The sequence below is a fragment of the Mirounga angustirostris genome, unplaced genomic scaffold, assembly GCF_029215605.1.
Source record: "Mirounga angustirostris isolate CCGP_5_RB_7025 unplaced genomic scaffold, mMirAng1.0.hap1 SCAF_3, whole genome shotgun sequence".
Lineage (NCBI taxonomy): Eukaryota > Metazoa > Chordata > Mammalia > Carnivora > Phocidae > Mirounga > Mirounga angustirostris.
In genome coordinates this window covers 145,792,561-145,806,387 of record NW_026991711.1, presented here as the reverse complement: position 1 = coordinate 145,806,387, position 13,827 = coordinate 145,792,561, and the positions used below count along the sequence as shown (strand labels likewise).

At 35.8% G+C, this 13,827-nt stretch overlaps 1 non-coding gene across 1 annotated transcript; it reads left to right on the top strand.

The window, feature by feature from the left end:
- Positions 1-5,281: 5,281 nt before the first annotated feature.
- LOC123840923 (U6 spliceosomal RNA) lies at positions 5,282-5,388 on the top strand. Its single transcript, XR_006790133.1, has one exon. It is a non-coding gene; the product is annotated as a U6 spliceosomal RNA (small nuclear RNA).
- The last annotated feature ends 8,439 nt before the right edge of the window (positions 5,389-13,827 follow it).

Genomic DNA, 13,827 nt, shown 5'->3' with positions numbered 1-13,827 from the left:
TTAGCAGATTAATATATGGAGGAGATTAGGATAATTACAAGGATTTTTGGCCTAAGAAACTAATGAGAAGATTTGCCATTTACCAAGAAAGAGGTGATGTGGAGATGAAAAGTTCAGTTTGGGACATGTTAAATTTAATATGCCTATTAATCAACCAAATAGATATATCCAGTGCACAGCTGCACATATGAATCTGGACTTCATAGAAAGGATCCCTGCAGAAGTGTAAATTTTGGAGTAATCAGCTTAAAGATGCCTTTTAAAGCCGTGAGAGTAAATATGATGATCTAGTAGTGAAAACTGATAGAGAAGCCTGATGTATGCCTTCTTTCGGGGGCGAGGAAGATGAGGAGGATCCAGCAAAGGAGACTAAGAAGGAGAGGTCCAAAAGATAGGAGGGAAAAGGGAGGGAGAAGTCAGAGAGTACAAATGAAGAAAGTGTTTCAAGGAGGACAGTGTGATCAACTGTCACATGTTGCTGATAGTGTTGATTAAGATGAAGACTGAGCACTATTACTGGATTTAAAGGCTTCCTCAGCAGGAACAGATGCTATGTCCCAGCACTATATGAATAATATCTGATTCAATCCTCATGACAACCCAGTGAGGTAGATAATATCTACTACATTTTTAAAGAAAATTACATTTACTTTGGAACTTAAGGACCTAGGCTTTGGTCACAGAGTTTGGGTTTGTTTGTAAGATTCTAATAACAAGGATGAATACAGGTCCATCTTACTTCAAAGCCCATGATCTTTGCACCACATCACTCTGTAGAGGATGGGTAGAATGGTTGGTTACACATCGATAGCTCTGGTCCCTGCTGATTATACTGTAATACTAACAGGCCTGCAGTAGCACTGGACACCCCAACACTGATTCTATTCATGAACTCTACCCAACTCAACAGGTCATTTTACAGAACAACAACCAACATCCAGAGAAATAAGCTGATCTTTCTAATGGCACATCGCTCATGATCCCAAGTCTCTTGACTCAATAGCTAATGCTTGTTCTACTTCACTATATGGTTTTCCAAAAAGTCCTTTAAGGGCAAAACTCACACTTAAGGGCTCACATAGCTAGCCTGGATGCAGAGGGATTGGGAGAAGCTTCACTCTTTCAGGACCGGAGTGCTGGCAGACGACATAGAAGAGGCAAAATGTTATGAGACCCAGGCCAGAGGGAGAAGGCAGCATTTCATCCATGGAGGAAGCATTGCATTTGTTGGGACAAGATTGGTAAGGAATTTTCCTGAAAGAGGGGGCACATCCTTCCAGGGGCTAAGGGGCCCTGGGCTGGGCAAAAGGGGAAAGTGTGAAGTGAATACACCCTGGAATATGTTCCCATGCCCCCTGTATAATTTCCCCCTTCTAACAGATTTAGAGTATTTATGCCAAGCACTGTACTAGGCATTTTCCAAGTATTATCTTCAGTCCTCACAAAAATCCCGCTTTTAGATAAAGTAATTGAAATGCAAAGAACTACTAAGCATCTAGTATTCAATCTCAGGTCTGTTGGATCCCAGTGCCCACTTTCATCCCACTACATAACACATTTGGGCATATTACATAATAAAATCATTGTGGGAATATGTAATCTTAATTAATTCAGATATGACTTACATGGCTAAAAACATTGATAAATAATAAAAAAGCTACTTTGCATTACAGTGTAGGGCTTGACTTAATTGTCTCAATTCTGCACTTCACTGAGATGTGCAGACATAAGCTGAAATAATACAGAGAAAAACCAAACTTCTCTCGTGATTATGGCACTTTTCCCTGTGCAAGCTTTTTAAAGATATTTTTAAAAAATCAGTTCAATTAAAACAAGTTTGAATGCAAATTTTCTTTATGGATACAATGCCTATTATATGAATTTGTTACTGGAGCATTTTGATTACATAACATCTTTTGTTTATATATACATGGCTATAATGATAATACAATAGTTAAGGATCTCACATGGCCCAAAACAAGTGAGATCTTTTCAAAGCCTGGAGGAAGAGAGTTTAGGATATAATTTAGAAATTTAGAGTTCAGTTCTTTGTAATATACATTTTTTTTCTATAGTCTTAAATTTATTTTTGTACATTTGTATTTGTTGATGACATAGAAATATAGACTATCACATTTCTGTACACTTTTGTAAAAGTCTTTTCAGTACTTGAACTCTGCCTACATTATACAGAAATAATCGGTTACTATTTTAATAACTTCTTTTTTAATTTAAATTCAATTAATTAACATAATGTATTATTTGTTTCACAGGTACAGGTCTGTGATTCATCAATTTCTTTGTAATACACATTTTTTTTAAAAGTAGGCTTCAAATACTTGTCTAATTCTTTTGCATCTTTTTTATCTCCCCTCAAAAAACAAATGGTTTTTGTTTTAATTTTTGAAATCAGTAACATGCTAGGAATGTGGGTTATCTTTACTGCAGCTACTTTTGTGGTTCAAAACCATATTACTAGGGAAAAAATCAACCAACAAGCATTTATGGCACATCTGCAATGAGCCTAATACTTCTTCAAAGGCTGTAAAAGTAAAAAAAAAAAAAAAAATTGGTATTTGATTGCATTTAAGATACTAATGAATACACACTGTTATTTTGTGTACCACCAGGTGAGAATAAATTCTGCCAGTTAAACTTTTATAATGTTTAAGATGTCAACTTTATTATAAGATGCTTCTTGACTTTGAGGAAGTTAATAGTATGAAAAAAATGTGCAGTTTAGAGTTGATAAAATTCAACAACTACAAATAGATCCTGGTTTCCAAGAGGTTAGAATTCCATTTTTGAGGGGAGTAATCAACTGAGAAAAAATAAATCACAGAATAGGAAAAACAGTATTTGCAAAAATATAGAAGTAAAAAATAATAATTCATGTTGTGGGGAAACTTCCTAGCTTTAAAGAAGGGTGCATGTTGGGAATAAAATTTACACAGTATGGTAAGTTTAGTTTATATGTTTCAAAAGCCAGGTGGAAATGTTTGGGCTTATAGTGTTTATGAACAATAGAAGTGACATGATAAGAAATATTTTATTATACAGGCTGAAGAAAGTTATCAGAGGACCAATTAGAAAACTAAAGCAATAATCCACGTATAGGGACATGATAACTGGGATTATGTTGAAGCCCATAAGAACTGATGACTTAAAAGGCACTTTTTAAAAAATAAATGAAAGATATTGAAAGAATGAATATAGAGATTAAACAAAGAGGTTCATCAAACATGCTATGAAAGTTTAAAGCTAGGGAAACTTGGATACTAGTCTTATAAGGGTTATGAGTTACAGTTTTATCAAGTGTTGAGGAACCCAATTTATTTATTTAATACCTGCCATTTTGTAAGCCTTCAACAAATTTTCACAGATGGACAAATGAGTGAGTAAAGCCAGGACATCTGAGTTTCACTGAGGCCATTCACATAGATATGATGGTTCAATGAGAAAATATGAATTTCTCAAAAGATCCAGTTTAGAGAAAGCTCAGTCAAGGACAATGCCCAGGGGACAAATTTTGGAGGCCTGAAAAGCAACTGAAATATGAAAAGAAACCAGATAAGGAGAAGTTATGAAAGCCAGTAGAAAATATGGGCTGTGTAATCAAAGGTTAAATAGAGTTGAAAACAAAAATGTTGTCCAACGGTATAAAAAGTTACAGAAAGGCCAAGGTACAGAGAACCAACAAAAGATAACTTGGCATGATGAAATGAGATCAGCTGGTGATTTTTCATGGAATGGCTTCATCAGAGTGGTAGGGACAGATGTCAAATTAGAGGGGTTGAAGGGATTTGATGGACTGGAAGCAAAGGCAGATGCAGGTCATGCTTGAAAGTACTAGATTGTCAATGACAGAAAATTCCCCTTCCATGGCGTCATCCTCAAGTAATGTTAACCTCTCCACTTTCTGTCATGAATTTATCTTCCTTTAAACTTCTTTAATTACATTATATATAAAATATGTATACATTGGAGATCTATAATTACATTGTATATAATTATACATTTTTTAAAAATTTTATTTATTTATTTTAGAGAGAGTGCAAGCAGGGGGAGGGGAGAGGGAGAGGGAGAATCTCAAGCAGACTCTGCACTGAGCAGGGAGCCTGATGCAGAGCTTGATCCCAGGACCCTGAGATCATGACCTGAGCCGAAATCAGGAGTCGGATGCCTAACTGACTGAGCCACTCAGGTGTCCCTATAATTATACCTATTATGTATATATATATATATAATATATATAATATATATATTAATATAACTTATATTTTTATTTAAAATGATAGAAATGGAGAAGAGAACTGTGAATAAATTATTTTAAAAATTAGGAATAATATGGATAATGTTAACTAAGTTAATAAAAGCCTAGGATATTAAAAAATACTAGGGAGTATATCCTGAAGTTTAAAAAAAGTAATTTTATGTCAACTCAACCCACACATGGTGGGGGCACCTGGGTGGCTCAGTCAGTTAAGCATCTGCCTTAGGTTCAGGTCGTGATTCCAGGGTCCTGGGATTGAGCCCCACATCAGGTTCTCTGCTCAGCGGGGAGCCTGCTTCTCCCTCTCCCTCTGCCTGCTGCTCCCCCTGCTTGTGCTCTCTCTCTGTGTGTGTCAAATAAATAAAATCTTAAAAGACAAACAAAACAAAACATGGTGGGTAGTAATGTTAACTGAATATGTTGTCTAAAGCACTGGAATAAGCAAACAACAGAATAATGGTCAAGAAGTTTAGAAAATGTTTGGATCATATATCAACTGGTCTAATCCACTAAGGAAACTATATATATTTCTGGATTTTAGATGGATGCATTAGAAAGCCATAGTGCTTTCCTTCAAAATGTGTCTCTGTGTCATGGGTGGAATAGGTAATGGCGATTAAAGAGTACATTTATCATGATGAACACTGAGTAATGCATAGAATTGTTGAATCACTATGTTGTATGCCTGAAGCTAATATGACACTCTATGTTAACTATACCAGAATTAAAATTAAAAATCTAAAAAATGTGTCTTGGTGTCAAAATTCAGCTGGATGACCACTTGGTCAAGTGCAATATGACATTTTTTCTATTTTTATCTTCAATCTTCTCAACTGAGTCAGGAGTTCATAGTAACTTTTGTTTCTCTGGAAATACTCCTAAAGAACTATATACTTATTTGGAAATATCTCTAAAAATATCCTATGAGGATGAACAGTAAAAGCTAGAATCACTAGAGCTAAGCATATAGAAGAAAGCACTCATTCTTTTCAAAAATTGGTTATTTAAGTGCTCATGTTGGCAGCACATACACTAAAATTGGAATGATACAGAGAAGATTAGCATGGTCCCTGTGCAAGGATGACATGCATATTTGTGAAGCATTTCGTATTTATAAAAAATGGTTATTTAAAACTATTAATTAATTTGGGATGAGACTATGTAGGGTGAAAGGATTTTTTCTGCTGAGAGGTCACTCATTTGATGATAGCTAAGTCTTTTACTTTCTGATATTTAGATTTAAAAGACCAAGATTGAGAAACTTCAGATTTTAAAGATTTAGATTTACATACATTGATAAATAAGTATTCAGCATGAAGAGAGTAAGGCATATGGATCAATGAATTTAGGAAAAAAATGCAAACTTCACAACTCTTCCCATGCTAAAATTCTAGGAAGCAGACTGCAAGAATAGTGAAGTAAAAGTCAAGGAATAAAGGTTATATTAGATTTTTTGCTGATCTCAGTTTTGGATTTTGTTAATTTTTCAAAGGAAGAATATACCCCAGCTCTAAAACTACATGATGCCTCAGTTTGAAAAAAGCAGCAAATAATGAGAAACTTTACATGACTATTTTTTATGGAAAGACTGCAGAAGATGATGTGCTGTTCTATAGTTGTACTATACAACTTTTGTGTACTCTTTTAGCAAGAATAGAGTATTTGTCTACTAATCAAATATGTTAAATTGCTGTCTTGTGAAAAAGCAAAAACATATTTTGGTTTTGTTTATTTAATGTATATTTCTTGTGTTTCTATAAGACAAATAAAGGTTCATGGCTTCCTTAAAATATGCTTTTAAATACATATGCACTAATTAGTCTAAGAAATTTAACTATGCTGCATAAGAAAATATTTCGTTTTCCATAAGAAAGAGTCCAACAGTGCTTCAAAACTAAATGTGGCTAAATCATCAGTGTACTCAATGTTTGAATGTTCAAGGAAGCCTTATTATTCTAGTTCTAGTCATTCTTACACTGCTGAATTTAGGACCTCATATTGTACCCTATTCACAAGGAAACCTTTGAAGTTTCCAAGAAAAGTATAAAAAAATCAAATTATGGACGCCTGGGTGGCTCAGTTGGTTGGGCGACTGCCTTCGGCTCAGGTCATGATCCTGGAGTCCCGGGATCGAGTCCCGCATCGGGCTCCCTGCTCGGCAGGGAGTCTGCTTCTCCCTCTGACCCTCCCCCCTCTCATGTGCTCTCTCTCTCTCTTTCTCAAATAAATGAATAAATAAAATCTTAAAAAGAAATCAAATTATGGAGGAAAAAGTTTTCTTATTGGCTAATGGAATTTATTTAAAATGATGGAGGAAGGAGGTTTATAAATCAAACAGAATTAGCTATATGTCAATAAGTACTAAAGCTGCGTGCTGGGTACTTGGGAGAGGGGTAAATTTTACTATCCTTTCTCCTGTTTGAAAAATTGAAAATATCCATTACCAAAAAGTGAACAAATAAGTAAAATAAATAAAAACAGGTTAACTTTTATCAGAACACATACCTTTGTGGGCAGCCTGGGTGGCTTAGTCGGTTAAGTGTCTAAGTCTTGATTTTGGCTCAGGTCATGATCTCAGGGTCATGAGACTGAGCCCCCTGTCAGGCTCCACAGTGGGTGTGGAGCCTGCTTAAGATTCTGTCTCTCCCTCTCCCTTTGCCCCTCCCCCGTTTTCTCTCTCTCTCTCTCAAAAAAAAAAAAGAATATATACCTTTGTGATCCCCTGAAATTGGCCCGTGTCTTGGGAATTTAAACATCTTAAAAATTGTATTTATTAAGGGGTGCCTGGGTGGCTCAGTCGTTAAGCGTGTGCCTTTGACTCAGGTCATGATCCCAGGGTCCTGGAATCGAGCCCCGCATCAGGCTCCCCGCTCTGCGGGAAGCCTGCTTCTCCCTCTCCCACTCCCCCTGCTTGTGTTCCCTCTCTCGCTGTCTCTGTCAAATAAATAAATAAAATCTTTTAAAAAATTTTTATTTATTGAAGAAAAAGCAAAAGCAAAAGAAGAAAAAACAAATGAAAAAAAGAAAGAGAAGCAGGGAGGGAAAGACTAGCCAGAAAACTATGCCCTAATATTATTACTACTATTATTAATAACTAATTATTATTAATATTAGTAATATATTAGTATTAATATTATATAATGCTTTGGAAAAAACAACTCAATAACTTTTTAATAATATACTCTGGGTTTTTTTTTCTTTCTTATTTTTTAAAATATATTTTATTTATTTTTTTAAATAAGCTCTATGTCCAAGGTGGGGCTTGAACTCCTGACCCCAAGATCAAGAATCACGTGCTCTACTGACTGAGCCAGCCAGGCATCCCATCATACTTCCTTATTTTTGCATTTCTACTTTAAAGAGGCATGATATCTAAGAAGTATGTCTTCTTTATTTGTTTTACATGTTAAGCATGTTATTAGTCTTTAAGCTTGATTCAGACTACTGTCACAATGTTTTTTTTTAATTTTTTAAAACTTTATTTTATGGGGCACCTGGGTGGCTCAGTCGTAAAGCATCTGCCTTCGGCTCAGGTCATGGCCCCGGGGTCCTGGGATTGAGCCCTGCATCGGGCTCCCTGCTCCATGGGAAGCCTGCTTCTCCCTCTCTCACTCCCCCCTGCTTGTGTTCCCTCTCTCACTGTGTCTCTCTCTGTCAAATAAATAAAATAAAAAATCTAAAAAATAAATAAATAAAATAAAATAAAATATAATTTTATTTTATTATGTTATGTTAATCACCATACATTACATCATTAGTTTTTGATGTAGTGTTCCATGATTCATTGTTTGCGTATAACACCCAGTGCTCCATTCAATACGTGCCCTCTTTAATACCCATCACCAGGCTAACCCATCCCCCCCACCCCCTTCCCCTCTAGACCCCTCAGTTTGTTTCTCAGAGTCCATAGTCTCTCATGGTTCGTCTCCCCCTCAGATTACCCCCCCTTCATTTTTCCCTTCCTACTATCTTCTTCTTCTTTTTTTTTTTAACATATAATGTATTATTTGTTTCAGAGGTACAGTTCTGTGATTCAACAGTCCTACACAATTCACAGCGCTTACCATAGCCCACACCCTCCCCAATGTCCATCCCCCAGCCACCCCATCCCTCCCACCCCCCACCACTCCAGCAACCCTCAGTTTGTTTCCTGAGATTAAGAATTCCTTATATCAGTGAGATCATATGATACATGTCTTTCTCTGATTGACTTATTTCGCTTAGCATGTCACAATGTTTTTAAAAGGTGATTTTATGTCTTTATACAATATAACATTTTGAAATGTCTAGAGTTTGCAGGTCCTTGTACCCATGAAGAGATCAGCACTGCATAGAGTTTTATTATTATTTAACAAAAAGAGAGGAACACTATAACTTCACTGTGCATGTGTGCATGGGGGTGTGTGCATGTATGTGTATGTATGGCTATTTATGTCTTTGTAGCATAGATGACTTGTAACTCACAAGCTGTAGAGTCACACAATGTGTGCTCATCTCCATGGTAACCATTTCTAAGATAAATGCACTTCTGAACAATGATCCCAAAATAGTCTATTACCCATTTTTGTAGATTTCCATTTTAGCAGCAAAAAACAAGTTTGAAAAACTTTGATCCATTCCTTAACCAACAAAAATAGAGACAACAAACATATATCCAAATCTGTGGAGAAACTATGGTTAAGTGCAATAACAATTTCTATAATAAACTCAAGATTTTGTTTGGTCTCATTTTCATTTTATGGACTATCTATACTTATTGCTTCTCCTGCAACTTTTTAGCTTCCTGCATTTTAGCCATTTGCCCTTTTTAAGAGTTCTTGGCTATAAAATGAAGAGGAAGAAATGATTAATCTTGCAGGTCTCTCTTAGTTCTAAGAGTTTATGATTTTACAATTTCTCTATTCGACTTGAAACATTATGAGAACATCAGCTTGGAAAATAAAAACAAAAAAATTGAAACCTAAGTCAGGCAATTTTTTCTCCTTACTAGTTAGATAAAGGAGAGGGTATTTTTTTTTTAAAGAGTCTTCTTTATCAGCAATGCACTTTTTTATACTTTTTTTTTTTTTAAGTAGGTTCCGTGCCCTACATGGGGCTTGAATTCATGACCCTGAGATCAAGAGCTGTATGCTCTACTAACTGAGCCAGCCAGGCACTCCTATAAAGGAGAGTTTTAAAACTATTTACCACAATAAATTAATAAATTCCAAATTTTTAGTCTTTTTTTCCTAAATAAGTTGCCTACATTTTCTTAATTTTTGTTTTGTTTTGTTTTTTAAAGATTTTATTTATTTATTTGACAGAGAGAGACACAGCAAGAGAGGGAATACAAGCAGGAGGAGCGGGAGAGGTAGAAGCAAATTCCCTGCGGAGCAGGGAGCAGGGAGCCAGATGCGGGGCTTGATCCCAGGACTTTGAGATCATGACCTGAGCCGAAGGCAGACGCTTAATGACTGAGCCACCCAGGCACCCCTATAAAGGAGAGTTTTTAAACTATTTACCATAATGAATTAATAAATTCCAAATTTTTAGTCTTTTTTTCCTAAATAAGTTGTCTTCATTTTCTTAATCTTTATTAGAATATCTTAATTTTCTAAAATGACGACAAGTTGAATGGAGTTCTTACATTGGGGAAAATCCTTTCTATAGTTTTAAAGATGCTTATTTCACACATACTCCTTCCCACTTTCTCTATTTCAATATCTGACTCCTCGAAGGGATTGGGAAAGTCTCTGTGACCCTCAGATGGGCTGGGTCAGAATATACGTCAATGGAGAGAATGGTAAAAAGCAGAGCTGATTCTACCCAACCCATTTTCAGTTCTTGGGAAATTGAAGGCTGATTCCTCAGGGTTTCAGTTTCTCTATCACTCCTCCTCCCCCACCCCAACAACCTCCAGGGCCCGGACATTCTCTATCCTCCAAGATTTGTACGGATAGGGAAAAGGCAGTTTCCCTGTGGCAGAATTGTAGCACCATACTTGTCCTTTGAGAGCAATCCTTACTCTGGGCCCAACGCCTTTAGAATTCCTTTTAAATAGTTTCCTTCCTGTGGAGTATCACGTCTTCCCTAAGAGCTCATCTGAAAGCTGGTATGTCCTCCTCCTCTGCTTTCTTCAGTGGGAGGAAACTTCCTCTTCCTCTTATCAGGGAATAGGTGCTTCTAACAGCACACGTTGGCCAGACCACCAAGACTATCACTGCTATTCTTGCCAAACCCAGACTCCCTCCCAAACAGACTAACTCTGTTCAGGTCTTCCCCCTCAGTACAAGGCTGCCTAGTGACCTAATCTAGGCTAACAAAAGAAAAGAGGGACTGGAGAATTTGTGTCTACCTTTTGGATACAAGTATATTTTAAAAGCAGCCTTTCAGTCAGTGCCATTACATTTTTTGGCTCACCTCAAGAATGGTGGGGACTTTAAAAGGGTAGGGCAGCACCACAGAATGCTACAAAAGGCATAGTTTGTGCAAAGGGCTCTTCAATCGATGAAAGGGGTGATTTTGGTATTGGGCTTTGTGAGTGCCACAGAGAATACAAAGAACCCCAAGCAGAAACTTCATTTTAGTTCCCACAGGTTAATGCATCTTGTATCCCAGAAGTCCAACTCTGTCACTCATTGTCCAGAGGCCAAGTAGGACTTGAAATGGTGGTGCTTGTCTTGTCTTGACCCTTTTTTTAGACCACCAAGCTTCCAGGTACCCCTCCCTCTCTGAAGGCCCATTTATCTGAATTACTGAATCTTGGGTTATGACCCAAGTACTTTTAAAGGGGCCTAAGAGATAGTTTAGTATTTCACCCACTTTCTCCTTTCTGCTAAGAATCTGAACTGAAGGTAAGTAACACTGTAATACTCTAAATATCAAGAGCTTACAGTGTTACGCATATCACATCAAGTTGGTGATCTACATGCTTTTATTATAGGGCCTACTTTACCAGTAAATACACACCTTTTAGTTCTCAAAAACTAATAGAGGACCAAGAACTTCTAGCAAAAGCCTCAGCTAGCAGCAGATATATAACAGGTTTTAGACCTGGATATCCTTGTTTTCTTTCACTGACATAGAATTGCTTAGAAATCTCTTGGTATGGGGACACCTGGGTGACTCGGTTGGTTAAGCGTCTGCCTTGAGCACAGGTCGTGATCCCAGGGTCCTGGGACTGAGTGCCTCATCGGGCTTTTTGCTCAGTGAGGAGCCTGCGTCTCCCTCTGCCTCCCACTCTCCCTGATTGTGTTACCTCTCTCGCTGTCTCTCTGTCAAATAAATAAATAAAATCTTAAAAAAAAATTTCTTGATATGGATATACTATAACTCCTGTAAGTGTAAGAATTTAGGTTGTATCTTACTATGTAGTTATAAATAGTATCCATACACGCAAAACTTTTTTATTTTCGATTTTTTTCTTAGAATATTTCCAGGAGTCAAACATTCAATTTATGAGTGTGTGTGTGTATATATATATATATACACACACACATATATATATATATCTATTTCCCTTATATATTGGATAAGGGAAAAAAATCCCTTAATCCAATACCAAAATATATATCATATTTTAAATGATTTTCATACTTATGTCCAAACTGATCCCCAAAAGGGTTATAGCACTGTATAAAAGTGGTCTTTTTACTGCAAAACCAGCTTATTTTTAAACTTCATTTTTCTTGTTTTCCAAAGTATGAAGTCTTGCTGCTCTAAATTTTGGAGATCTCCTTTTTTTCCCATACTGTAAATTCATGAAGAAAATGCAGTTTGGATTTTTTGTGTTATAGAGAGGAAAAGGCATTTGACATGGACAACACAAAATTATAAAGATTAATATTTCTCTATTTTATTACAGCTCTTTTTCTTACAATGAATCTTAGGCTTAACTTAAAATTTGCTAAACAAAAAATAAATGAGGAGTATATTTATCAAGCTTGTCAATATAATAAGTCAAATTTCCCAAAGCTACAGCAGTATTTCCAGCAAAAATGGTATTCCATGATTTTTTTGGAGATGAAAAAAGGAGAAACTATTCTTAGACCGAGTTGGTCAAAATGATTTTGTAATTTTCTTGTCAATTAGTGTAAATATCTAGCAAATGTTTAATACTAACCTTAAAAGGTTTTGATTAATAAATACTTCGCTATGATTTTGAATGCTATCTGATTTAAAAAAATTTTTTTTTTACTTACACCTACGTGCCAGCCAGAGAGCTTTTTACATAAGCAAATTCTCATAATCAAAGTTGCCTGAGATCAAAATTTACAGAATAAGCACTGGGTGAGAATTATGATAGATAGGACAGGTAGCACAAGGCCTGGTGGCTTTATGCCTGCCAGTCCTCAAAGACTTGTGAGTCACTTAGAAGAAAAATATGTCATTGTTCAGTAGGTGGTTTATCTTTCTTCCAACCCAGTGACTCAGCACGATGAATGTACTTGGTGCATTCTTTATTTGCTTCTTTGATCAAACCAAGATTTAGGGAGCACTACTCAGATAGCTGTGATATCACATGCTGTTAGCTTAGCTTCAGTTTGATAAAGAGATATATATTTAACTGATCTTAGTAAGCTTTACCACTTGGTTTGGCCATTGTTAGGCATGCCACTTTGATATTTATCCTCACAGTCTCCTCTTTTAAAATCTGTCTAAACATTACCACTAAAAAACGTGAAAATAAAATTAGCCCCATTTTAAGAATACTGTTTATTTTCAGGTCCTTCCTGAGGGAATAATAATTAGTTGTCTTTTTTTTCTCTAAGATTATTTTTAAGTAATCTCTATACCCAACATGGGGCTTGAACTCACAACCTAAAGATCAGTGTCATATGCTCCACCAACTGAGCCAGCCAGGTGCCCCTAAATAGTTATCTTTTAAAAAATAATTCAAATGGGGGGGATGGGGTAATTGCGTGATGGGCAATAAGGAGGGCACTTGATGGAATGAGCACTGGGTGTTGTATGCAACTGATGAATCACTAAATTCTACCTCTGAAACTAATAATATACTATATGTTAATTAAATTGAATTTAAATTTTAAAAAAAGAAAAATAATTCAAAGAGATCTCTTCAAGAGTTCTTAGTTATTTATTATTTATATTATAATAATTTATTATTTATCATAAATTTAAAAATTCTGGTTTAGATTATAAACAAATTAAAACCCTTTACATTTAAATTTTGGAAAATGTTAAGTGTCAAACCTGGTAATGGGTACATGGGAAGTTAGTATACTCTTCTCTACTCTTTTTATGTTTGAAACCATTTGTAATAAAAAGTTAAAATTTAGAAAAACATTCCCTTTGAATAAATACCTCTTGAAATACCTCTTCAAATAAAAGAGACATAAAAGAAAAATAAATCCTTCACACGAATTAAACTAATCTGTTTCCCATGGAGGAAAGGGAAAAAACCCCTTAATCCTAGTATTTGGTTATATTTTTACATGACGTCAAAGAATTTGAGGCACCTTACCTAACTCTGATCATTGTAGTCAAGTCCATTGCTTTGTGTCAAACTGTTATTTAATGTTAAATGATGCTGGTAGTGGTGGCAGTTGCATTTA